At 40.4% G+C, this 27,966-nt stretch overlaps 1 protein-coding gene and 1 pseudogene across 13 annotated transcripts in view; both read left to right on the forward strand.

Moving 5' to 3' along the window:
• Positions 1 to 27,966, forward strand: part of PDE4D (phosphodiesterase 4D) — a 1,566,198-nt gene that overhangs the window by 42,017 nt on the left and 1,496,215 nt on the right. The window lies entirely within an intron of this gene.
• LOC107974958 (protein SET-like) lies at positions 19,114 to 27,211 on the forward strand (annotated as a pseudogene).

The following is a 27,966-nucleotide window of genomic DNA, read 5'->3' on the forward strand; positions in this document are numbered from 1 at the left end:
TCATTCAAGCAGTGTTCTTGTGACTCTACTCTTATCACCTTGTTGTCACGACCAGCTTCCTGGTGTCTGTGCTTTGGCAAAGGAGAAAACTCATAGAAGTCTGCTCACCTTCTATTGGCCAGAGCTTGGTCACATGGCCCCATATAGTGAAAGGGAAGCTGGGGCTATAGTCTTATTTGTGTCTGGGAAGAATAAAAAGTTGGTTTGGTGATTGTCTTAGTTCAGGCTGCTGTAACAAAGTATCATCAACTGGGTGTCTTATAAACAACAGAAATTTTTTTTTTTTTTTACAGTTCTGGAGGCTAGAATTCTGAGATTAGTGTGCCAGCCTGGTCAGGTTCTGGTGAGGGCTGTCTTTTGGGTTGCAAGTGGCTGAATTCTCCTATTACCTTCACATGGCAGAAAGAGGGTGAGCTAGCTCTCTGGCTTCTTTTTGTAAAGGCACGAACCCCATTCCTGATGGCTCCACTCTCATGACCTAATTATCTTCCAAAGACACCATCTCCAAGCACCAACACATTGGGAATTAGATCTCAGCATATGAATTTTGGGACGATATGAACATTCAGTCCACAACAATGATCCACTAAGCTATTTCTGCCATACCTTTTTTTCTTTTCTCTTTTCTTTCCTTACTGTTCTTCAGTATGTCTATGTAGAATCTATGCCTTGTAACCAATAAGGTAATGGAAAAAATTATAATATTTACCATCTGGAAGAAATTAGGAAAATGATTTTACTTTTAAATTCTTGATCCATATGTTAAAAAATTTCCAAGGCTATTAAAATATCACTGAACATTGTGATTATAGAGATTGCTATGATTTAATACTTATGTCTTACAGTGAAAAAGTAGTCCTGGGATATTTTTCTCTCTTTACCTCACCCATCCTCTTCTATGTCAGGTATTTGAATCCCTTGCTTTGTAGTTTTATAAAAAGGTGGGGAGAAAATGAACAATTGTCAAGGAAGATGAAATGGCTAATCAAAATTCATTCATTCTCCATAGTTCCTTGGGTATTTTATAAACTTTGCAGTAAATGCTAACTTCTTATTGGGGAAAACTGCTATAAAGTAAGTGTACAGGTAGGTTTTGGAGAAATTTTTCTTGCATGGAGTCGAGCAAATGGTGCAACTAACATAAGCTTGGTTTGTAGCTTCTGTTTTTCAGAAGCTAGAAGATTTTTCTCCACTCTGAACTTCTAGGGATCAACAAAAGTATTTATATCACAAATAAAAAAAACACAGTTACCTCTCAGTAAACAATTTTTTCCAGATTATTCTATTTAAAAAATCTCTCCAAATCTGTTAATTTTCTGTTAATAAAACATCAGTTTCAATAAAAGTCATAAGCCTGTCAAACCAATTTTAGTCCTTTATCTTGGATATAGTAGGTTAAAATATTTTTGTTGGGTGTTAAGCCAATAATAAACTCAGCTATTTTAACAACCAAATTATTTTCCTCCTATAAACCAAATTTACAATCAAGCTACTTAAGAAATAAAGACAACAAATAGAAACTGTCTTAATCTTCATATCCTGACCTAAAAAATAGAAGCACGAACTCATGTCACATTCTCATATTTATCTGATTAGACTAGGAATGCCTAAAAAGAATTTTCCCATAACTCCATTTACTTGTTGTTTATTTCCCTAGCTCATTCCAAAAACAATTTAAAATACAACACCAAAAGAATAAAATATCCTGAATCTGACATCCTAGCAATCTTTTTATTTTGGTGAAACTGAACAATAATAATAGGCACTTGCATTCTTCACCCTGAGGCACTGAAAACACTGATATGTCTCAGTTTTAAGATTCTGAAGATTATATTCTATTTAATAGATATTTTAAGTATATGTATTATATTTCTAGTCTTTGAACTAAGGCAGTCCGCATATAGGTATAAAGTAATGCCTCAGCATAGTGTAGCAATTATTGGTGCAAAAGGTTGGTGCAAAAGTAATTGCGGTTTTTGTCATGAAAATGGCAAGAACTGCAATTACTTTTGCATCAACCCATAACTGTGTGGTCTCTCGAGCCAGACTGCCTGGGTTCAGATCCCAGCTCTGCCACTTAGTACCTGAGTTACTCTGGAAAAACTAATTAATCTTCATGTACCTCCATTTAATTATCTGGAAAATGGGATAACAATAGTACCTATCTGGTTGGGTTGTTGTAGAGATTAAGTAAATTAATATACGTAAAATGCTTTACATTTTACGTATATTAATTTCAAAATTGCTTCGAATGATGCATATCTCATAGTGTTTTATAAATGTTTGTCATCTTATTATTATTTGGGGAACTGATTATTTCACAAAATATATTTTCTAGATAGCTGAAGTTTATTCAGTCAGTTTCAAAACTTCTAGATATAGCCAGTTTTCATGGGTCTTTACAAAAGGATCCCTGCATCTTTGTTTCTTCTGTTTTAGAGAGATTAAATGGAATCTTCCTTTGGTGATACTGATTGAGGTGATACTGAGATGATTAAGAGGACATGAAGGGATTTAGGAAGAGTGTTTGCCCCTGCACTAACTGGCCCAGACTGCTCTACTGCATCAGCCCTCTGGTGATGTTCTAAGGGTTTGGACTTCAGTCTACTGCCTATACTAGTACCCTTGCTTTAAAATTCCTGCTCCTATTTTGCTATAGGCTGTAAGCAAGAAAATAGCCTAGTTTCTAAAACCTATGTATAAAATGAGAGAATAGGTGTCACTCAGGGTGTCAGTTCTCCCCTGAGAGTAAATAAGACGTGACTGCATTTTTTCCTTCTGGGTGAGGGTTATGTTTTAGAGCAAGGGTTGGCAAACTACTACTTCCTGTAGGCCAAATCTGTTTTTTGTAAATAAAGTTTTATTGTAACACAGCCATGCTCATTTGTTTATATATCATCTACTGCTGCTTTCACACACTGTAAGGGCAGAATTGAGTGGTTCCCGCAGAGACCATATGGTCTGTATAGCCTAAAGTATTTAATATCTGACCTTTTACAAAAGAGTTTACCAAACTCTGTTCTAGAGCTTTAAAATTGGACAGAGACAGAAATAAATGAGATGTTACTACATTTAGTAGTCTCCACTAACCTGCCTATTCAATTATTTGCAGCACCACATCCCTTAAATGTATTTTGGAGAAACAAGAATTTATTGCAGTAGTTTATGTTGGATAAAGAACAAACAGCACATTGTGAATATTAAGAGGTGGTGAAGCTGTGATTGTCAAGCCAAGTTGTTTGGGAATCTTCATTTTAGTATTTGTTGCTCTAGTGTGATCAGTATATAACATGATGCAAAATTATATAGCTTTCTGTTGTGTGCTGTAGAATGTTGTTCTAGAGATATTACCAGTTGGTAGCTCCTTTTTTCATGCAATTATTCAAAGTAAATGTAAATATGTCTGTTGTCCTTTTCTTTTACATGAAAACTTCCCCCCTCCCCAACGCTGTAAGATTCAGAAGCATAGTGTACAGAAAAGGATCTTGAACTTGGGTTTGAATCCTGACTTAGTCACTTTATAAAGGAGAAACATCAAGTTACATTGCCACCGCCAGCCTCAGTTTCCTTGCCTGTAAAACAGAGGTGGGAATCCAGGCTATGCTTGCCACACAAGGAGGACCAAATAAGACTCAGCATACTAGAAGGCTCTACAGCGCATATTATTACTTGTGTCTTTAATAATGTTCTCAATTTGGTTCACTTTCTCCTCATACAAAGATGTGTATGTTTATGGAAAAGAATATACAATGGATTCTGAGTGAACTAAAATTGTCAACTGCACTGGGTATGAGTCTGCAAGCGTGAAGGAGGCTGGGTGAGAAAGCCTCTTCAAACAGGATATGTATTCCTCTGGTGTCTGCTTTATTATTCACTTCTCTAATGTGAAAGTTTATGCTTTAGTGCAGAGCTCCTGGGAAATATGCAAAGAAAAAAGAAAAGATAACCTTGGAGGGGAAAAGAGGTAGTGCTTATGCCAATACAAAAGCATGAATAGAAGCAAATAGTTGCTGGTTTCTTTTAGCTGTAGTTCTTTAAGTGAATCTGGTATATATACAAGAAGGTAGTTAATGTTTTAAAGATGAAGGAAGGAATCGTTTCTTTTAATGAAAATAGACTCTAGTGCTACGGAAATGAGAAGTCCCCTGTGATGAGGCTAGAGTAGAATTACTGAAGGATGAAGTGAACGTACGTGGCTCCATTTTGTTTTTCTTGGAGGCCGTAAAGAAAACCAGACAGCTTACTCAGTGTAAGTTATTTATACTTGTAAAAAAAATCACCCCATTTTTATAATTTAAGGGGATGCTAATGGTTGGGATGCTAATGGTTCAGCTTTGGATTGCAATTACATTAAATGTATTTTCTCATAATCTTGTTTTCAAATGATTTAAAAAGATTTAACCAGAAAATCCAGAATTCTTTTGCTGAATTTGTTTTTTAAATGCTTTAGACTTTTAGATAAAATATTTTAAAATTATGACCTTGAATTTGAATTTAAGGGACTCCTTCAACCTCCTCTTTTAATCTCCTTTGTTATTTGGAGGAAATTATCCAAGTTGTATCAGTTAGCTATTGTTGTGTAACAAACAGTTCCAAAACATAGTTTTGGATTAAATGGATAAATGATTAAAAGGATAATCATTGAAGATTTTCATGAGTCTACCAGTTGGCTGGGGAGTTCTGGTTATCTAAGCAGATTCTGATTGTTTTAGCAAGCCTTACTCATGCATTAGGAGTTAGCTGGCAAGCCAAGATGACCTTCCTTGGTAAAGTCAATGCTCCTTCCCACGTCTCTCATATCCCTCCAACAGGCTAGCTCAGGGATGTTTTCATAGTGGTGTCTGGGGTCGAAGCATGGGCAAGTCCAGTTGTGTAAAATGGTAGTTGGCAACACACATGCACTTTTCAAGTCTCTTTGTGTGTCACATTTGCTAACACCCCACTGGCCAAAGCAGTTTGTGGTGGAACTCCAAGTCCGAGTGGAGGATTGTAAAGTTATGAGTCAAAGTGTGCATACATAGGAAGGCCATGAGTTGGGCCATTAATACACTCAGTCTACCAGAAGTCATTTCACCTTTTTTCCTCCATCTTAACAGCCTCCCTTTTGGAAATTTAACTTTTACATACTGTGTAAAATCAAACCAAACAAACAGAAAAATCTCAACTTACCTGGTTACTTTTCAGCACTGTTTTTAAAGCTTGGTCAGGGAGTAAGTTGTTATTACAGGCTAAAATTAAAATTTTGCTTATTTACTTACACACTTCTCCCCTAACTCCTCCTTTTTAAAGCAAATTGAGTTTAAGCCACAAATTCTTGAATAATGAAGTTGGTTCTTTTTCAGTTTTATTCATATCTATCCCTGAGCTCTATTCCATCTCTAATCAATTTCTGTATTTTGGAGCCGCTATTACTATAGCATTTGCTGGGTGAGTCTGTGGGGTTTTGATCATGCTTTCATATGCTCTTGCTGTTTGATTTCCTCTCTCCTTAACTCCAGGTTTGCATTTCTTCCTGCCTATTCTACATGTCATAGAGGAACTTCAAACTGGACATATTTTAAAGAATACTGGTTATCCACTTTGCCCAGTCACACATACCTTCAACCAACAAATATATATTTGTTGAGTGACTTCCATACTATTTCAGGCATTAGTAATATACTAGTGTAAAAGTAGACAAAATGGAGGCCATCCTAGAGTTTATAATCTAATGGGGATTGACAGACATTAAACAAATGTGTGAATACATAATTTAATGCTTGGCCGTGATAAGGGTTATTGAGAAAATAAAGCAAGGTGAGCAGAAAGGGAATGATGGAGGAGGTGCTTTTTTGATTAGTGTTGAGGGAAGGCTTCTGAAATGAGGGAGTGAGCCATGACAATCTGGGCAAAGTGTGCTGCAAGCAGGGGGATTAGTGGATGCAAGGCTGTCTGAATGACGTTTGGTGCTGCAGCAGCTGTACTTCCAATGGAAAGAAGGGTAGGAACTGAGGTGGGGGAGACAACAAGGGACCAGATCACGCAAGGCCTTTGTAGACAACAGTAAGCTCGTTACATTCTTTCTAAGTGCCATGGCAATCCATTGGTGGATTTGGGGCAGGGGAGAGACATGGTCTGATTCTGGCTGCTGTGTGGGGCACAGGCTATAGGGAGCAAGGGTGGAAGTTGGGAGGCTATGACAGTCTTGGCAGGGGCTGTGTTAGGAGAGTAACAGTGGAGATTGTGAGAGGATGGCAGACTGTGGAGCTCTCCAAAATGTGTTTCATTTAAAGAAGCCAAATTTAGATACTGTGATCAGTTCTGCCAAGTCGAGCCTGTGGAGAAGTATCTCCCAAAGTAGACCCAACAGACTTCCGGTGACATCTCAGTTACTTTTAGGTGCTATGTCACATGCATGAACTTTTAAATTTTAATAGTTACTGATGATTTTAATGTGGATTAGAAATATATAAAACTTGCATGTAAAAACTATGATTTTACAGTTATTAGTTGGAATGAGGAAAAAGTATTGAGTGTAGTGCAGACTTGAATGCAGAAATAGCAAAAATCTCTAGGGTTATATCTGAATGATTGGATTTAGAACATGCTGACAGGATTATTTGTTAGATTGAGTCCTGAGGGATAGTGAAGGATAACAACTCTGGTAGTATGTAATCAGATTTAGTTATTACCCCTTATTGATTATCTACTGAATGTCACTCTATGTTAGGCACCTTCTATATGACATTTCACTCAGCTTTCCCTGCAACTCTATGTGATGTGGGTGGTAATTGTCTTTTATTTTTATTTTATTTTTTTCATTTAACAGATGAGAGAAGTGAAGTTCATAGAGAATAAATAGCTTGTTTTAGGAAGTCTCTGATTTTTCAGATATTACAAGATTAGCTCTGGTAAATTCTCTGCAAACAGGAACTTAGTCTGTTTTGTACACTACTGTCTCCTTAGAACATAGAAACATTTCTAGTATATGATAGACATTAATCAATACTTGCTAAATGAATGAAAGGAAAAAGAATGGTTCTTGTATTTAGATCTTACTCAAGAGTGGTATATTTTGTTTTCCTTATTATAGAATGAGTTTTAGGAAGTAATCTCTTAGAGTTTAATGGAAAGCCATTTTCGTCATAGGATGACTTCCTGTGTCCCCTAAGTGCAGGTTTCCCAATGTCCAGACCTTGGCCTTATATTTTTTCTCCTTATTCTCCTTGAAGGACCTGGCTCTTCTGGCTATAACTACATGTGCAATCCCCAAATCTCAGTGTTTGATCCTAAGCTCCAGTTGTAGGATGTATAAACCCACTAACAAACCTAGAGCCACTTTAGGGCAACATAACCTTGGCCAAGTGACTTAATTGCCCTTGAGCCTTAGTCTCTGTCAGTAGAAGGAAGAGATGGAAGAAGAAACTGAGCCTTGATTTGAACAAAACCTATGGGCACTAGAAGAAAGAAAGACAGGGTGCTTAGGGAGCATAACATTAGGGGAGAGAAGACCTAGAAAGCAAACAGATTTGAATTTCTATTCCTTTTGAGCACCCTTATTTTGTTTTCTATCTAGAACTTTCTAAGGAGTTAAAAAAAGACTCTTTTACATACGTTTTTTCAAAAGGCTTAAATTTATTTTTTCTTAAAAAAAGGTAAAGTATTGAAAATAAAGCCATTCAAGCATTTAGAGTCCTGGAGAAGCTCTAACCTGCAGCTAGAGCAGCTTCACACACATCCTTTCACTGCCAGCAGCAGCTGCACAGATCTTGCTGGAAGGTCTGAGGCAGGGTGTGACAAACTGACCTGACCGAATGAAGGGGCTTCTGGAAAGGGGAGGAGCTCCATACAGGAACATTGTTGGGGGTAAGGTGAGCCTGTGGAGGATGTCTCTCCTCTCTGCCTTTCCTTGCAGAGCTGGGAGCTGTGGAGAGTGGAAAGTGTGTCTGAATGACTTCGCATGTTTAGTGAAGCTCATTGCCAGAACTGCGACTTCCCCTGTTGCCTTGAATCTGCTGATCAGCCCTGGCAGCACACGTTTTTAAAATTATTTAAAAAGGGACAAGGGTTATAAAGATGAAAACCACATTTTTACCAGCCTCTGCAAACTCCTAATTTGGTGGGTGAAAGACACATAAATGAAATTTCCAGTATAAGGAGTGGAGGTAAGTGCTATAGTCTGAATTTTTGTATCCCTCTCAAATTCATATGCTGAAACCTAATCACCAAAGTGGTGGTATTAAGAGGGGGGCCTTTGGGAGGTGATTAGGTTGTGAGGGCTCTCTCTCCATGAATGAATTAGTGCCCTTATAAAGAGTCTTGAGGCAGCCTGTTTGCCCCTTCCATCATGTGAGGACACATAGAAGGTGCTGTCTATAAGGTATGAGCCCTCACCAGACATTTAATCTGCTGGTGCCTTGATTTTGAACTTCACAGCTCTCAGAACTATGAGCAATAAATTTCTGTTGTTTATAAATTGCCCAGTCTAAGGTTTTTTTTTTTTTTTTTTTTTTTAATATAGCTCAAAGGGACTGAGATAGTAAGCCAAACACAGAGGTCAACACCTGCCTTGGGAAGATAAAAAAAATTCCAACTGGGTGGATCTGAGTGATGACTTGGAAAGAATAGGATTCAAATTAGGCCTTGAGGCAAGGATGTGACTGATGCTTATCTTTAGGAAAAAAAGGTTGTTTTACTCTAGGTAAAGGAAATAGCCTCTTCAAAGGCTTTGAAGCGGAATAATGCCGGGGGGCTGGGGTGGGGTCAGGGGGCATGGTACATCAAACAGTGGGGAGGGTGTAGAGTGCATAGTGTTGGGAAGAGCACCATGAAATTGGAATGACAGAGGTGAAAGCATATGGTAGTATGGTTTGCATACCAGATGAGCTCTTCGGACTTTTTGGGTTGGCATGGGGAGCCATTGACACTTTGGTGAGGGGATCTGAGGAGTGGAGTGGCAGGGGAAGGCCATGATCAGCTCTGTGTGTGCCAGGGCAGCAAGATTTGTTAGCTTAAAAAAACTTTTTGAAATAATTTTAATTTAGAGGAAGTTGCAAGAATTGTCAAAAAGTTTTAGGATATTCTTCATCTGAATTTACCAATTGTTAACGTTTTGCCACATTTACTTTATCATTCTCTTGTTCTTTAACATATACATATTATTAAGAGCACTTTTCTAAACCATTTGAAAGTAAGTTGCAGACATCATACCCCATTACCCCTATGTGGTAATATCTAATATCTGAAGTCTGATCTCCAAACTTTATTCAAATTTCACCAGTTGTCCCAAAATATAGGAGGTCTCTTTCTCCCTTTCTTTCTTCCTTCCTCCCTCCCTTGCTTCTCTGCCTCCCTTCCTTCCCTTCCTTCCTTTCCTTCCTTCCTTCTTTCCTTCTTTCTTTCTTTCTTTCTTTCTTTCTTTTTCTTTCTTTCTTTCTTTTTTCTTTCTTTCTTTTTCCTTCCTTCCTTCCTTTCTTTCTCTCTCTCTCTCTTTCTTTCTTTCTTTCTTTTTTTTTTTATTGATCATTCTTGGGTGTTTCTCGCAGAGGGGGATTTGGCAGGGTCATAGGACAATAGTGGAGGGAAGGTCAGCAGATAAACAAGTGAACAAAGGTCTCTGGTTTTCCTAGGCAGAGGACCCTGCGGCCTTCCGCAGTGTTTGTGTCCCTGGGTACTTGAGATTAGGGAGTGGTGATGACTCTTAATGAGCATGCTGCCTTCAAGCATCTGTTTAACAAAGCACATCTTGCACCGCCCTTAATCCATTTAACCCTGAGTGGACACAGCACATGTTTCAGAGAGCACAGGGTTGGGGGTAAGGTCACAGATCAACAGGATCCCAAGGCAGAAGAATTTTTCTTAGTACAGAACAAAATGAAAAGTCTCCCATGTCTACTTCTTTCTACACAGACACAGCAACCATCCGATTTCTCAATCTTTTCCCCACCTTTCCCCCTTTTCTATTCACCAAAACCGCCATTGTCATCATGGCCCGTTCTCAATGAGCTGTTGGGTACACCTCCCAGACGCGGTGGTGGCCCGGCAGAGGGGCTCCTCACTTCCCAGTAGGGACGGCTGGGCAGAGGCGCCCCTCACCTCCCGGACGGGGCAGCTGGCCGGGCGGGGGCTGACCCCTCACCTCCCTCCCGGACAGGGCGGCTGGCCGGGTGGGGGCTGACCGCCTACCTCCCTCCCGGATGGGGAGGCTGGCTGGGCGGGGGCTGACCCCCACCTCCCTCCTGGACGGGGCGGCTGCTGGGCGGAGGGGCTCCTCACTTCTCAGACGGGGCGGCTGCCGGGCAGAGGGGCTCCTCACTTCTCAGACGGAGTGGCTGCTGGGCGGAGGGTCTCCTCACTTCTCAGAGGGGGCGGCCGGGCAGAGACGCTCCTCACCTCCCAGATGGGGTCGCGGCCAGGCAGAGGCACTCCTCACATCCCAGACGGGGTGGCGGGGCAGAGGCGCTCCCCACATCTCAGATGATGGGCGGCCGGGCAGAGACGCTCCTCACTTCCTAGATGGGATGGCGGCTGGGAAGAGGCGCTCCTCACTTCCTAGATGGGATGGCGGCCAGGCAGAGACGCTCCTCACTTTCCAGACTGGGCAGCTAGGCAGAGGGGCTCCTCACATCCCAGACGATGGGCGGCCAGGCAGAAACGCTCCTCACTTCCCAGATGGGGTGGCGGCCAGGCAGAGGCTGCAATCTCGGCACTTTGGGAGGCAAAGGCAGGCAGCTGGGAGGTGGAGGTTGTAGCGAGCCGAGATCACGCCACTGCACTCCAGCCTGGGCACCATTGAGTACTGAGTGAACGAGACTCCATCTGCAACCCCGGCACCTCGGGAGGCCGAGGCTGGCGGATCACTCGTGGTTAGGAGCTGGAGACCAGCCCGGCCAACACAGCGAAACCCCGTCTTCACCAAAAAATACAAAAACCAGTCAGGTGTGGTGGCACGCGCCTGCAATCACAGGCACTCGGCAGGCTGAGGCAGGAGAATCAGGCAGGGAGGTTGCAGTGAGCCGAGATGGCAGCAGTACAGTCCAGCTTCGGCTCGGCATCAGAGGGAGACCGTGGAAAGAGAGGGAGAGGGAGACTGTGGGGAGAGGGACACCGTGGGGAGAGGGAGAGGGAGAGCCTCTCTTTCTTTCTTTCTTTCTTTCGTCTCTCTGTCTCTCTTTCTCTCCCTCCCTCCCTCCCTCCCTCCATCCTTCCTTCCTTCCTTCCTTCTCTCTGTCTGTCTGTCTTTCTTCAGATGCTCCTCAACTTATGATAGGGTTATGTCCCAATAAACTAATCATAAGTTGAAAATGCACTTAATATGCCTAACCTATCAAATGTCATAGCTTAGCCTAGCCTACCTCAAATGTGTTCAGAGCACTTACATTAGCTTGCAGTTGGGGAAAATCACCTAATGTAAATCATGTAATAAAGTAAATTACATAAATATTTCATGTAATTTATTGAATACTGCACTGAAAGTGAAAAAAGTATCCAAAATATGGTTTCTACCAAATGTGTTTACTTTTGCACCATCACAAAGTTGAAAAATCCTAAGTTGAACCATCCTAAGTCAGAGACCATTTGTAGCCTAGGTGACAATGAAATAGGCTTGAGTGGAAGCACTGACAGTGAGAATAAGACAGCCATTTCAGAGTTGAACACAATAAGATTTGGCAACAATGGGCTTTAGTGTAAGAGAGGGAGTAAAGCTGGTATTGAGGTTGTAGTTTACAGGATTGATGTCCTTAACCAACAAGGATCTCAGGAAAGAGAATCGAAGTGCAAGGGTGTGCTTATGTTTCAGATTTTTCATTTAATAATAATAATTAGATTTCTATAGTACTTTCAAAGGCAGAAAGGCAGTATGATTGGAGGCAGCTTATGGTAGTGATCAAGAGTAGGAACTCCGGTGCTAGACTGTCTGGGTTGGAATCAGGCTTTGCTGCTTATTAGCTGTGTGACCTGGGAAAAATGACCTAAGTTGGCTGTGCCTCAGTTTTCTTATCTGTGAAATGGGAATTTTAACATCGTTTCCCTCACAGGATCATTGTGAAGATTAGATTAGTTATTATTTGTAAAGTGTTTTTATTTATAAAGTTTTATAAGCCGTTCTGACATATAGTAAGCACTGACATATAGTAAGCCCAAAACCATATAACTATTGGTAAAAATGCTCATTCTGTTCCACATACCAGACTATCCCCGGGCTCGCTACATGGGGATACCTAATAGGCCACAGAAATGGGCTAGTGTCTTAGCATAGGCATACTTTGGGAGTATTGTGGGTTCAGTTTCAGACCACTGCAATAAAGTGAATATTGCAATAGGGCAAGCCATGCAAACATTTTGGTTTCCCAATGTATGTAAGTTACATTTCTAGTATACTGTAGTTGATTAAGTGTGCAAATAGCATTATATCTAAAAAAAGTACATACCTTAATTTAAAAATACTGGTTGTTAAAAAATGCTAATGATCACTGAGCCTGCAGCAAGTTGTAATTTTTTTGCTGGTGGAGAGTCTTGCCTTGACATTGATGGCTGCTGAATGATCAGGATGGTGGTTTCTGAATGTTGGGGTGGCTGTGACAATTGCATGAAATAAGACAACAATGAAATTTGCTACATCAATTGACTCTTCCTTTCATGAAATATTTTTATGTAACATGCAGTGCTGTTTGATAGCATTTTATTCACAGAACTTTTCAAAATTGCTGTCAGTCCTCTCAAACCCAGTTGCTGCTTTTTATCAACTAAGTTAATGTAATATTCGAAATCCTTAGTTGTTACTTCCACAATGTTCACAGCATCTTCACCAGGAGTAGATTCCATCTCAAGAAACCACTTTCTTGGCTTATCTGTAAGAAGCAGCTCCTCAAATCTTCAAATTTTATCATGGGATTGCAGAAATTCAATCACATCTTCAGGCTCCACTTCTAATTCTAGTTCTCTTGCTATTTCCACCACATCTGCAGTGACTTCCTCCCCTAAAATCTTGAACCACTCAAAGCCATCCATGAGAAGTGGAATCGCTTCTTCCAAACTTCTGTTAATATTGGCATTTTGGCCTCCTCCCATGAGTCATGAATGTTTTTAATGGCATCTAGAATGGTGAATTCTTTCCAGAAGGCTTTCAACTGACATTGCCCAGATCCATTAGAGGAATCACTGTTTATGGCAGCTACAGCCTTACAAAAATATATTTCTTAAATAATAAGCCTTGAAAGTCAAAATTACTCCTTGATCTATGAACTGCAGAATGAATATTTTGTTAAAGGCATGAAAACAACATTAATCTCCTCGTAGTTCTTCATCAGATCTCTTGAGTGACTAGGTGCATTGTCAATGAGCAGTACTATTTTGAAAGGAATCTTTTTTTTTGGAGCAGTAGATCTCAACAGAGGGCTTAAAAAATTCGGTAAACCATAATTAAACAGATGTGCTGTCATCTAGTCCTTGTGGCTCTATTTATGGAACACAGGCAGAGTTGATATAGTGTAATTCTTAAGGGCTTAAGGATTTTTGGAATTATAAATGAGAATTGGCTTCAATTTAAAGCTACCACCTGTATTGGTCCTTAACAAGAGAGTTAGCCTGTCTTTTGAGGCTTTGAAACTAGGAATTGACTTCTCTTTAGCAATGCAAGTCCTAGGTGGCATCTTCCAATATAAGACTGTTTTGTCTAGATTGAAGATCTGTTGTTTAGTGTAGCTACCTTCATTGAAAATCTGTTGTTCAGTGTAGCTACCTTCATTTGTTATCTTAGCTAGATTATCCAGTTCACCTGCTGCAACTTCTTCCTCAGCATTTGCTGCTTCACCTTGTACTTTTCTGTTATGGAAACAGTTTATTTTATTAAACTTCATGAACCAATCTCTGTTAGCTTCAAACTTTTCTTCTGCATCTTCTTTACCTCTCTCAGCCTTTGTAGAATTGAAGAGTTAGGGCCTTGCTCTGGATTAAGCTGTGGCTTAAGGAAATGTTGTCACTGGTTTGATCTTCTATTCAGACTGCCCAAACTTTCCCTATATCAGCAATAAGGCTGTTTTGCTTTCTCATCATTCATGTATTCACTGGAGTAGCACTTTTAATTTCTTTCAGAACTTTTCTCTTACATTCACACCTTGGCTAACTTGCACAGGAGCTTTTGGCTGTTCTTGGCTTTTAACCTGCCCTCCTCACTAAGCTTATTCTTTCCAAGCTTTTGATTTAAAGTGAGATACGTAACTGTTTATTTCACTTGAACACTTCAAGGAAATTGTAGGGTTATTAATTGGCCTAACTTTAATGTTGTTGTGTCTCAGGGAGAAGGAGACCTGAGGAGAGGAGAGATTTATGGGAAAAGCCAGTCAGTGAAGCAGTTAGAGAATACGCATTATTCATTGATTAAGTTCGCCGTCCTATATGGGCATGGTTTGTGGCATCCCAAAACAATTACAACAGTAGCATCCGAGATCACTGATCACATATCACCCTAACAAATACAATAACAATGAAAAATTTTAAAATATTATAAGAATTACCAAAATGTGACAGAGACATGAAATGAGCACACACTGTTGGAAAAATGGTGCTGATAGACTTGCTCAACCAGGGTTGCCACAAACCTGTGATGTGCAAAAAAACACAGTATCTGCAAAGTGCAATAAAGCAAAGTGCAATAAAACAGATAAGGGCTGGAGGCTCTGGAGTTGAAAGCCCTCTACATGGAGATGATCATTGAAGACATGTGATGTATGCAGTCACTAAGAGAGAAGCTGTAGAAGAAAAAGCTGAGTGTTGGAGAATGTTGCCTATGGGGTATGAAGATGAAGGGGAGCTGGTAACTGAGACTGGGTAGGAGCAGTCAGAGAGGTAGGAGACAGAACAGGAGGGGGTGGAGTGAAGGAAAGGAAGAAAAGTAAGGGCTTAAGAAGAACTTGGCCATTCTTTACGCAAACGGGGCAGACAAATTCAGAGCAGAGACCTGGGATAGTGATGAGTGGGTTTCTTAGTGACCATAGTGAGAATGGTTCATTGGCTTGGTGAGGACAGATGCTTATTTATGGGGCTCAGGAAGAATGGGAAGAAAGACATGGATTTTATAAATGTGTGCTAGTCTCTTAAGCAGATTGGCAATAAAAGGAAGGAAAACTTTGAAAGAAACAGGGTAAAGAAATGGTCTCTCTCCAAAAGAGGCAATTGTCTTGGTCATCCAGGAGGTAAAGGCAAAGGCTTCAAGATGCAGGAAATGGTGAGGAGGATGGAGAGAGCTGGCAGGGATAGAATCAGGAGCATGGCTGGAGGGATTGGTCTCAGGAAGAAATAGAGACACTGCTTCAAGATTGGAGGGAAGGCTGGGCACAGTGGGTGGCTCATGCCTGTAGTCCCAGCAATTTTGGAGGCTGAAGTAAGAGGATTGCTTGAGTCCAGGAATTCAAGATCAGCCTGGGCAACATAGTAAGATCCCCATCTTTGCAAAAAGGAAAAAAAAGTTAGCCAGACATGGTGGCACATGTTTATACTTCCAGCTACTTAAAAAGTAACCCTGACTCTTAAAAAAAAAACTGAAGGCAAGAAAGAGACTGTGTTTGATGACCTATGACATTTCATATGAAGGAAGGAAAAATTGAGCTAATTCACCTAGAATTGGCTCAATTTTTGTTGAGTGGGCAATGAAGCTGTTTGTTGAGAAAGAAGTATATTTGAGAATCTGAAAGGACTTGAAAAGTTAGGATGTAGACTGGGCATGGTGGCTCATGCCTGTAATCCCTGCATTTTGGGATGCTGAGGCAGGTGGGTTGTTTGAACTCAGGAGTTCAAGACCATCCTGGGCAACATGGTAAAATCCCATCTTTATTAAAAATATAAAAATTAGCCAGGTGTGGTGGCACTCACCTGTGGTTCCAGGTACTCAGGAGGCTGAGGTGGGAGAATTTCTTGAGCCCAGGAGGCAGAGGCTGCAGTAAGCAGAAATCATACCACTGCACTCCAGCCTGGATGACAGAGCAGGACCTTGTCTCAAAAACAAAAAAACAAAAACAAAAAAAAAAAAAAAGAAAGAAAATTAGGATGTGTATTAGAGATGAAAAAGGGGACTGTCCAGTGAGGGAGGACCAGCATTTGGGCTGGTTGAGTGGCTTGGTTCTACAAGGTATTATCATAGGACTTTCCTTAGTGACTGATATGGTTTGGCTCTGGGTTCCCACCCAAATCTCACATCAAATTGTAATCCCTATGTGTCAGAGGAGGAGCCTGGTGGGAGGTGATTGGATCTTGGGGGTGGATTTCCCCCTTGTTGTTCTTGTGATAATGAGTGAGTTCTCACGAGATCTGAGTATTTAAAAATGTGTGGCACATCCCCTTTCTCTCCTGCTCTTTCATGCCAAGACGTGCTTGCTTCCCCTTCACCTTCCATCACAATCATAAGTTTTCTGAGACCCCCAAGTCATGCTTCCTGTTAAGCCTGGGGAGCTGTGAGTTAATCGGACCTCTTTTCTTCATAAATTACCCAGTCTCAGGTAGTTCTTTATAGCAGTGTGAAAATGGACTAATAGAGAAAATGTGACACCCCAGAATTAAGGCAGAAGAAATGGATTGGGCCAGTGTAAGTATGACTTTTAGTGAAAGGTTAAGAATACTAGGAAATCTCAGAGTTCAGAGAGAATTCAGTTGGAGATGGTTGACCATAGGCTGTGAAGGCAAGAGGAGGCTGAACAAGCTTCCTGTGAAATATCCGTAATGACAGAGAAGAAGGAAAGCACATTTCTGGGGCTCGAAGTAGTCTCTTAGAAGTTGGAAAATTCTGAAGTCTTAAGTTTTAACTTTAAAATATTTAAAATTCCAGGGCTGGGCCTGGTGGCTCATGCCTGTAACCCCAGCGCTTTGGGAGGCTAAGGCAGGCAGATCACAAGGTAAAGAGTTCAAGACCAGCCTGGCGAACATGGTGAAACCCCGTCTCTACTAAGAATACAAAAATTAGCTGGGTGTGGTGGTGTGTGCCTGTAGTCACAGCTACTCGGGAGGCTGAGGCAGGAGAATCGCTTGAACCCAGGAGGTGGAGGTTGCAGTGAGCAGAGATCGCGCCACTGCACTCCAGCCTGGGCAACAAAGCAAAAATACATCTCAAATAAAATAAAATAAAATAAAATAAAATAAAATAAAATAAAATAAAATAAAATAAAATATTTAAAATTCCAGTGCGGATCTGTTAAAATAAAGTAGTAGATGCTAGTAGGTGATTGATTTCTCAGTAAATAGACACCTAAAATATATATGCCATATTTTTCCATGACAAGGGCCTATACTGGGTGGGGGTGGGCTGGGAATTTATATCCCAGTTTAAGAAGACTGGAAGAACAAAGAAAAGTAAGGGCAAAATCAACTACTGAGAACAATGAAGGGGCAGGATAAATTCAACAGGAGGGAAAGAGTAGGAAATGTTGAAAAATTTGAGACTGGCAGATCTTGAAAATGAGACAATCCTAGTTGTTAAAGGGCTCCAAAGTGTAATCAAGAAATCTTCCAAGTGATGGAGATAAAGAGATGGAGGCTGTCTTGGGTGATTTCAATCTCATTGAATTGCTCCTAACTTAGATTCAATACAAAATTTCTCTCTTGTGGTGCACAGAAAAAATATTAATGTTTAAAAAGATGCATTTGTAAAATGTTAAGCCAGACATTTATTTTTAAACATTGTCTTGAAGTCAGAGAGAGATTAATAGAGCCATTCTAAATTTTCTTAGGGAGCCTATTTGGTATCTGCCTCCTGTTGTACAATCTCTAAGAAAAGTGAGAGCAAGAAGAACTATAAAATTGAAATGCCAATTGTGATATCAAGTAATTTTTAAATGAATGCATCTTTCAATTCATTGATAGGATAAATCCTTATTTACTTTATCCGTGAGGGTCTCTGTCTTGAACAACAAGCAGCCGATTTGTGGAATTAGTGGCTGTTTCAGGAGGGTAAGTAACCTCTCATTTATGACCATCTCGTTCCTATGTTTTAAAATAAGATTGTGGACAAATACTTCCATTCAACCTAGTAGATGCATTTTGGCAATGGCAGATCACCCAAACAATGGATAACGATAGCAAAAGAAATGATATAGTCAGAAGTCTAATGTTAGCCATTTGTTCCTAGATTTTCGAAATACAGTCAGTCCACAACTCATGATGGTTCGACTTAGAATTTTTCAACTATTTTTATGATGGTGTGAAATTACATGCATTCAGTAGAAACTGTTCCCTTCCTGTTGAATTACTCTGTCCCTTCATTGTTCGGTGCAGTTGATTTTGCTCTTCCTTTTCTTTTTCTTTTTTCACTTTCACTGCAGCATTTAAAATTACAAGAGATATTCAATACTTTATTATAAAGTAGGTTTTGTGTTAGATGATTTTGCCCAACTGTAGGCTAATGTGAGTTTGGAGCATGTTTAGGTAGGCTAGGCTAAGCTATGATTCTTGGTAGGATAGGTATATTAAATGCATTTTTGAATTAATGATATTTCAACTTACAATGGGTTTATTAGGACATAATCCCATTGTAAGTTGAGGAGCACCTGTAATTATAATATCAGATATTGATAGCTTCCATTGGTAAGTAACTTCAATATTTCCCACCCTTTTTTTAAAAGCTTGACGAGCATACAAATAATAAATAATTAATGTTTCTAGTAGAAAAGAGGTAAGTAACAGGAACAGAAATCTTGGACCATCTTAAACGAACCAATGGGAATGTCACCATGCACATCCTTCCAAACTTTGTTTCAAGCTATTTCATGTCAAATTTTTGCTTATACAAGTGGAATAATATGTATGTTATGTCCTATGTTTTAAGGAAGTCTTGACTTATGGAGGGTGAGCATTTAGTCTCACTTTTAAACTAACTTAGGAAAATGATCTAAAGCATAGTGAAAAGAACAATAAAGCAAGAGGAATGAGGTGTTAGTTTAATGAAATAGTTTAGTGAAATAATGCCAAGGACTAATATATTGAAGAGATATTTCTTCAGCTTGGCATATTTCAGGAAGCAAGCGGGTGCATTTAATAAATTAAATTTTTATTTAATTATTTTTATTTATTTATTTTTTTAAAGATGAAGTTATGCTGTCACTTAGGCTGGAGTGCAGTGGTGCGATTATAACTCACTGCAACCTTGAACTCCTGAGTTCAAGCAATCCTCCCGCCTCAGCCTCCCAAATAGCTGGGACTACAGGCATGTGCCACCATGCCTAGCTAATCAAAAAACAAAAAAAAGTTTATAGAGATGGGATCTCACTTTATTGTCTAGGCTGGTATTGAAATCCTGGCTTCCCACCATCCTCCCACCTTGACCTCTGAAAGTACTGGGATTACAGGTGTGAGCTGCCATGCCTGGCCTGGCCTTGCTTTTTTATTTTTTAGCTTTTATAGCTCCATATCCTCTAATGCCACCACAGTATGATGAGTGGAAATTTGGGTACCATGTTTAGCACTGATTTTCTCCCTTGGCGAGGAGGCACCACTATCACGCTATGTTGAGTTTTTGGCAGCCATGATCAGAGGGACGGTCTTGTAATGGCCCCATCCCTGAGATCTGTGGGAATAACACAGGAGACAGGCACTGACTGCTTCCAGGGGAAGTAGCAATCAGTGCACTGAATGCCTTACCAAGCTGAATATTACTGAACTTCAAAACAGTGCCAGAGGAGTAGAGTTTTTTTAACTTTCTCTGCTCTGTCAACAGCTGACGTAGCTGATTTTTGCCTGTGATGATAATATCCAGAGTGATGACTGGATTCTCATAATCTGCTTCTCTACTGTTAAGGAGGGATTTTTACCTGATAGCACTTCTCTAATTTTACTTATTTTATTAATTCTTCTATGCCAATTACTTATAAATTTTGGCTTATTTCTGATCACACTATACCATTTGTAAAACATGAAATTCAAGTTGATTGATTGATATAACTTTCTCCCATCCATATTCTGGATGAATCAAAGATGAGGCTGGCAGTGTTTCTTTCCCTTTGAAAACATTTGGTTCATTTTCACAAACAGAAAAATTACATGGCTTCCTGGAGACATTGATTTGTTCTTCTGGAAGGGTTGGGCCTCTATTCATTGAGAATCACTAATTTAACAAAAAGCCCACAGATCATTGTATGAGTGTGTGTGGGATGGGGAGGAGGAGAGAGAGAAAGAAGGAAATAAATGGGTTAAAATTTCATTTGAAGGAATCATTTCATTGTTGGATTAGAAACTAAAGACTGTCCATAAAAAAGAGGAACCATTCTAAAATTTTCATAACTTGTTGCATGTGTGTATTTTATTTCTCAATAAAGCTCAAGTAGTTTCTCATGAAAGTCAATAAATAGAGAGCCATTTCAGGACATGTTTGAATTGGCAGTTGGTTGGAGTTTGGCCGTGGCAGGAAAGGACAGCTGTTTGTTGTGGGGCCTTGTCTCCATGGTGTTGGGCAGCACATCTTCAGCTCTTTCTGGGAAGACCCCAAGGTAGGAATAGACCAAGAAAAACAGCATGAGGGCATGACTGCATGCTGATCAGATGGAATTCAGCCTGTACTGCTCTGGCAGAGCTTCTCCAGGGGTTAGAATGTTTTGCTTTTATAGTCATCTGGATTGTTTGTTTACTAAGGGTAGAAAGGTCCCAGCCTTACCCAAGAGCTGCTTGGGAATCTGTATGTTAGAGAAGCTCCCAGGATAATTGTGATGTGTGGTCATGTTTAAGAGCTGCTAGTGTAAATAATGGTGAACAGTAGCACTGGCTGGAAGCACTGTAGAAATTGTGTGTGTGTGTGTGTGTGTGTGTCTGTGTCTGTGTGTATTGTGCAAGAGCTATGAGATAAGATCAGGCTACTGGAATTTGCCAAGAAGCAGCACGGGAGACACATTAACTAGACGCCAAGGATGTGGCCATAGACTTTCCTAGAAACTCCCTCATCTAGGGTGTGCACGTCTGGATTGCACTGTCTAGTCCTGATTAAATCCTGTATGCATAGGCTCAGTGCAGGCTGGGCTCCAGAAAAGGCCATCCACAATGTTTTCTTTTAAAATTCCATATACTATTTATCTTTGATTTTCTACCTCCTGCAGGAATCCCTAGATCCAACTTTCTTTGGTGAGTTTGCAGGGGTTTCTGATGGTTCTCTTGTTTCACGGGTTTCCTTCTTATTTTCTACTCCTTTTATTTGGAATGTCAACCTACAAACTTAAAAGATTGAGCAAACTTTGTAGGAAAACTACAGAAGTTGGAACCACATATGATGCTTTCTATTATATGCCCAGAGTCTGTTGTATATGATGAAAATGAGGTTTTATTTACTTCTTGGTACACCAAACACAAACACTCTCTAATGAGGAAAAGAACCCAATGAGGGGGGAAATGCTGGATGCCAATGGATGGCAATGATTTATGGAACTCTGGGCTCAGTGGTAGTGAATGATCATCTTAAGGGAAGACACTATTCTACAATTCGGTGTAGCTAGGATGACTTTATATCCTAGTTTGCAAGACAGTCCTGGCCTCACCTGTTGAGCTGGTGTCCCATCTAGTTAAGATACCTTTCATGCTCCCCAGTGTCCTGGTTGAGATACTCCGTTTATGTGGTCACCGTGAGGATAGGAAACAGAGAGAGGAGATTTTTCTTTGGATCACTGAATAGTACTCATTTCATTATATGATTTATCCCATTCCAGGCTCACCCCTAACATTTGGGGGCCCAGGACAAGACCCCCCTATTCCACAACCTATTCCTTCTCTTCTTGCCCTGGCTCCACTGTGCAACTGGAGGATCCTTGTAAGAATGTGTGTGGATGAGCCAGCCTGCTCATTCAATTTTATTCACACCCACATCCACTAGCTGCCCATGAACACCCCTCAGGCCTAGGGGTGTGCACACTTGTGAGTTGATCTGCTTTGGGAGGGTGAAGACACACCCGGGCCCTGGAAGCTGGTTTCGGACCACTTGGGGCAGGAAATTCAAGGGTCATGAGTACTTGGGGAAGAGTCTAGAAGGGAAGTTGTCCCTGCAGGTGGGTATGTATCACAGCCCTGCAGACTGCTGGTTCCATGGAGAGGCATGGCTGGAGAAGGGCAGGAGAGGGCATTCTGAAGCATCAGCCCCCTGATTAGGGATACCTGGCCCTAGAGTGGTCCTGTCCTTTTCACTCCTGCTTTTCAGAGATCCTGCTTCTAACACATCCTTGAGCATCTCAGTAAAGCAAGCTTCCTATGCCATTCTGAAGTGTTTGGGTTAAGAACGTTTCTCATGTGAATAATGCTTGGTCACCAGACTGAGGTCCAGCGTATTCTTCATCTGGTCTGATAGAAATCCCTTGTCTTTAAATGTCATATATTTAAGGTAACAACTCTATTTTATAGGTTGAAACAAAAACTTAAACTGTATCAGTTAATGTTTTTAAAGTCAACCAAAGGGAAGGCACCTCTTCCCAGTGTGTTTCATCAATTGAAATCTGGTGAATGTTTTTTTGTTTGCTGGTATGTTCCACCATGTGTGTGAGCATGAAGGTAGGAAAACTGTTTGCTCAGCCATTCCCTCTGTGGTTTGGTTTGTTGGAGAATCAGTCAAATGGAAAGGCTTTCCTCTGATGTGATTACAGAATCAAATATTTTATAATTCCCAGATACTTCTGAATCTTGAATAATTATTAAAGTCAGTGAACACTTTCTCTTTCTTTTCCTTGACTCCCTTTGGATTGAACTAGCCCGCAGGGCAACACAATATTATTTCCCTGGGCTAGGTGCACTTTCCTCTTCATGGATTATTGGGTGCCTGTAGATAGAGTCCCTGTGCACAGCAGGCAGATTGTGCACCGCATAGTCCTGGAGGTAAATTTCACCAAGAGTATAAGTGGGATTGTGCAAAATTGTAGCCCTGCCTATGCATGTTTGGGGCAGGGATTCCCCCCAACTGTGTATTCCCTGGGAGGCCTGATTTTCCTCCTCTTTCTGTCACCCATCATAAGCATATGGAGAAGATGGATGTTTGAAGGGAAAATAATGTTATTTTCTGCATTTTCTCCCATTTTTTGAGAGCACTCATTCTCCTTCTAATATTAATTTAGATCAGGGAAAATAAAAGCCATTTGTTAAAGAACTAACTATTATATAATAAATTATCAAACAATTACGCCAAAGGTATGTTTACAAACTCCTGTTCTATCTTGGTGGGTTGATTAGCCTCCTTGGGGGGTCCAAACAGCTATGGCTTTTCCATTTTTATAAATGGTTCTGCATTTATAAAATTAAGAATGGACATTTATGCTATTAATTAAGAATGGAATTAATAGTGTAAAGGGATCCTTCAAATACCCATGTGTTATTGCTCACTTTTAACCAATAAATCTTATACCAGAGTGTTCTGCCTGCTTCTGGATGAGCAAGGAGACTTGTGGTCTGGTTCTTGGACTTCCCTAGCAGCATGGCCCCCAAATGCCAGTCTCCACTCCCGCCTCAAAAGAAGAAACCAAGAATGCCTCCTGCTCTGGGACTGGAGGAGACATTGGCCTCTGCAGGCTTGCTGAAGAAGGGAGAAAAAGAACAGCAAGAAGCAACTGAACGCATTGATGGAGTACAAAATGAAATAGACAGACTTAATGAAGAAGCCAGTGAGGAGATTTTGAAAGTAGAACAGAAATATGACAAACTCTGCCAACCATTTTTTCAGAAGATGTCAGAATTGATCGCCAAAATCCCAAATTTTGGGGTAACAACATTTGTCAAACATCCACAAGTGTCTGCCCTGCTGGAGGAGGATGAAGAGGCACTGCATTATTTGAGCAGAGTTGAAATGACAGAATTTGAAGATATTAAATCAGGTTACAGAATAGGTTTTTATTTTGATGAAAATCTTTACTTTGAAAATAAACTTCTCTCCAAAGAATTTCATCTGAATGAGAGTGGTGATCCATCTTCAAAGTCCACTGAAATGAAATGGAAATCTGGAAAGGATTTGATGAAATGTTTCAAGTCAAATGCAGAATAAAGCCAGCAGGAAGAGGCAGCATGAGGAACCAGAGAGCTTCTTTACCTGGTTTACTGACCATTCTGATGCAGGTGCTGATGAGTTATGAGAGGTCACCAAAGATGATATTTGGTCAAACTCATTACAGTACTACTTGGTTCCCGATATGGATGATGAAGAAGCAGAATGAGAAGAAGATGATGATGATGATGAAGAGGAGGAAGGATAAAAAGATACTAATGAAGAAGACAATGAAGATGAAGGTGAAGAAGATGAAGATGATGATGAAGGGGAGGAAGGAGAGAAGGATGAAGGAAAAGATTACTAGAACACTGATAGGTTCCAACTTTCCTGTTTAAAAATTTTTCTCCAGTCCCTGGGAGCAAGTTCCAGTCTTTTCTTTTTCCTCTTGTGCTCTGTTGCCCTGTTGTTGAGGTCTCTTTGCTCTACACCATGGTTCTCAACTTATTGCAGAATACAATGGGAAAAGTGTCTCTACGCCTTTCTGTTTGAAATTCATTTTTATCCCTTTCTGTCTGAACAAAAACTGTATGGAATCAACACCACCGAGCTCTGTGGGAAAAAAGAAAAACCTGCTCCTTTCATTCTGCTGGAAGCTGGAGGGTGCTAGGCCCCTGTGTAGTAGTGCATAGAATTCTAGCTTTTTCCCTCCTTTCTCTGTATCTTGGGCTTAGAGAGTACACGGTGTCTCTATGTGAATATGGACAGTTAGCATTTACCAACATGTATCTGTCTATTTTCTCTTGTTTTAAAAAAGAAAAAAACTAAAAAACAAAATGGGATTATAGAAGGTCAGCAAAGGGTGGATCTGAGATGTTTGGGTAGGTTAAGTGGGCATTTTGACAACATGGCTTCTCCTTTGGCATGTTTATTGTGATATTTGACAGACATCTTTGCAGTTTAAGATGACACTTTTAAAATAAATTATCTCCTAATGATGACTTGAGCCCTGCCACTCAATGGGAGAATCAGAAGAACCTGTAGGATCTTATTTGGAATTGACTTTCTCTATTGTAATTTTGTTCCTGCTTATTTTTAAGTTTTCTTTTTGTTTCACTGTAAAGGAAAGATGATGCTCAGTTTTAAACGTGAAAAGTACAAGTTGCTTTGTTACAATAAAACTAAATGTGTACACATACACACACACACACAACACACACACACACTCACACACACAAACTTATACCAAAATCACACCACTTTAGTTAGTTGTCCACTGGAAAGGTGCTCTTTGTTTTCAAGCTTCAAAGAAGCTCGTCTTCTTTTATTTGACTGTAGCTAGGGACTCCACTGAGCAGGAATGACTATTCTAATATTTGCTTGTTACATTTTTGGTTTTCAGAGGTGGCATATTGAGGAGGTGCACTTATGGATTACAGCATAAGTATCCATGAGTCCTGGTGTGTGGTGCGTGTGCTCACTCATTATCTTGATGTGCTGCTCACTACCACGTCTCTCCTTACACTATTGGAAACTTTCATTCTTAATAATTTAATTTATCCCTAGTGACTCCAGCCTCCCATGACAGACTGAAAAACCAGACTTGATGAAGTCCAGATATATTTTAATTCTCTTCTATCAAGCCCAAGGGAGAATTTCTTAGCAACTATGCTGACTTATGTCTTGAAAAAACTTTAACTTTGGGAATTTTGATGTATAATGAAGCCAGGAGAAGGACACGTGTCATTCCAAAATTCTGCAAATAGAATTTAAGCAAGCAACATGACACACATTCTTTGTTTCTTTTGCTTTTTTTTTTTTTTTTTTTGCAATGAAGTCTCACCCTGTTGCCCAAGCTACAGTGCAGTGGTGTCACCTCGGCTCACTGACGCCTCTGCCTCCTGGGTTCAAGTGATTCTCCTGCCTCAGCTTCCTGAGTAGCTGGGACTACAAGCATGTGACACCATGCCCAGCTAATTTTTTTGTACTTTTAGTAGAGATGGGATTTCACTGTGTTGGCCAGGCTGGTCTCAAAATCCTGGCCTCAAGTGATCCACCCACCTTGGCCTCCCAAAGTGCTGGGATTACAGGTGTAAGCCACTGCGCCTGGCCATGACACATATTCTTAACTATTCTCCAAAAGGGAGAGCACTAGAAAGTGGTAATTTGAAAATAGAAACTGTCCAGTAGCAACTGGGTGGCTCATAGCTCCAGTGGTTCTAATAAGCACTCAGTGGAGAGTCTGATACATATTAGGTGCTCAAGAAAATATTTGTTAACTGAATAAACAAATCAATCGGATCTTGTTCAGAGAAATTCCAAAGCAGAGAATATCTGCCACAAGTGCTCACATCAACCATGCCTATTAAGCAGCACCATGTTGTTTGCTCTCGCAGAAAGGGATTTGATTTGGCATTTGCTGAAACAGGCCCCCATCTTACAGACGGCATTGAGACTCAGAAGAGTTAAATACTTTCCTCACAGCTACTAAGCACTAGAACTAGAATAAGAATGTGTGCTTTCTGACTCTGAGTCTAGGATTCTAGGACTTCAAGGGTTTCCTATCTTTTTGAAGTCATGGGGCAGAACAATATAAAGGAGCAGCTGGAAAAACTGAAATGAAATTACTATTCACTCTTACATAGGAAGAATAAAGATAATTCTTGAGGGCCCTGATATATTATAGTAATAAAAACAAGACTGAGGTAGCAGAAGCACATGGACATGCAGGGAACACTTCCAAACATCCTTCAAAAAGCCTAACTTCTAAGGACAGGAAACATGAGGAAGCAGAGAAGGAAGGAAATGTGTCTAAATTCTTCCAAGCTGTTTCTTTTACTATTCAGGCCAAGCCTTCTATCTCTTAATCAAAATTTCAGGGAAAGCTTATGGCAGATGAGACTTTTGGGAGTACATTAGAAAATAGGAGGGAAAAAGGCCTTATTACTCACTGATTTGTATCCTTGTGTTATTTTATAATATTATTAAAGCTCTTTCCATGTTATATAGATTCTGTCTCTCAGCTGTACTGCAAATCTATTAGGACAAGTCTCGTCTCTTTTATATATTCCTTCTACTGTGTCTATATGTGGTGGTCTCTCAGTCGAGCAGGCTGTACAGTTTATTCGAAGTGTTCCAAGGAGCTTGTGTGCCTTCACTGCTCTGACCTCATTTTTGCAATGTTAATTAAGTTGGGTAGATGACCTATTCGACTGATAACACTCACTAGCTCACTAGTATATGATAAGTAGTTTATTCTCTTAGTTAGTTGACCGTGACCAGATTAAAGCCCAAAAAGACAAGAAAAAAAAATCAGGTGGTAGAGGGTGGGGAACAGAGGTATAGGACACTGTTTTGGGAAAGTGGATCTTCTTGTGTTCCTACAGAGGATAACTCGGGCATGTCAGGATGAGGTATTACAAGAAGAGAGAACAAGAGAGGAGGATCACCATTAAATTTGGCTTCTGGCCTTGGGTCAGCCTTGCATGATGTTTTGTAGACTGAGAGTAAGGAAGGAGAAGTTGAGACAAAAACTTTACTCTCTGTTTGGTCACTGAGAGTAAAGGTTCTCTTTGTGCTAGCTTATTCTTAAGCAGTATGCATGAGGCATTTAGGGGTTTATTGCTGAAGAAAATTTATCCTCTTGTGCTAATTGGGCAGGGATTCCAGGGGATTAAAACCAAAATCATTTGACCACCTGAGTTACAGTAATTTTAGAGCTTAGGTTGTTTATTTTCACTGTATAGCACAACCAAATACTATTCAGTCTGGCTGCATGGAATGAGATATGGCTAATTAGATTTCCTGGCTAACCCAGGTTAAGGCAGAAATGCCATGTTAACAGTAGCACCCTTAAACCTGGGGAAAGAGGCTCTTGCCTCGTGTCACTTGCTTTAGAGGGCCCTACTGGTCTTCCTCCACTGTGCCATGCCTTATGGGGAGACGATTCTGCAGAGCCATGTGGATATTGTCAATCCAAAGCACCCCATTCCCTCTTCTAAACCACTTGGTACCCCACAGTTCCTACCTAAGTGATCCCAAGATGACTTCCAGGGCCTACGTGGGTC

This window comes from Pan troglodytes, chromosome 4 (genome assembly GCF_028858775.2).
Source record: "Pan troglodytes isolate AG18354 chromosome 4, NHGRI_mPanTro3-v2.0_pri, whole genome shotgun sequence".
NCBI lineage: Eukaryota > Metazoa > Chordata > Mammalia > Primates > Hominidae > Pan > Pan troglodytes.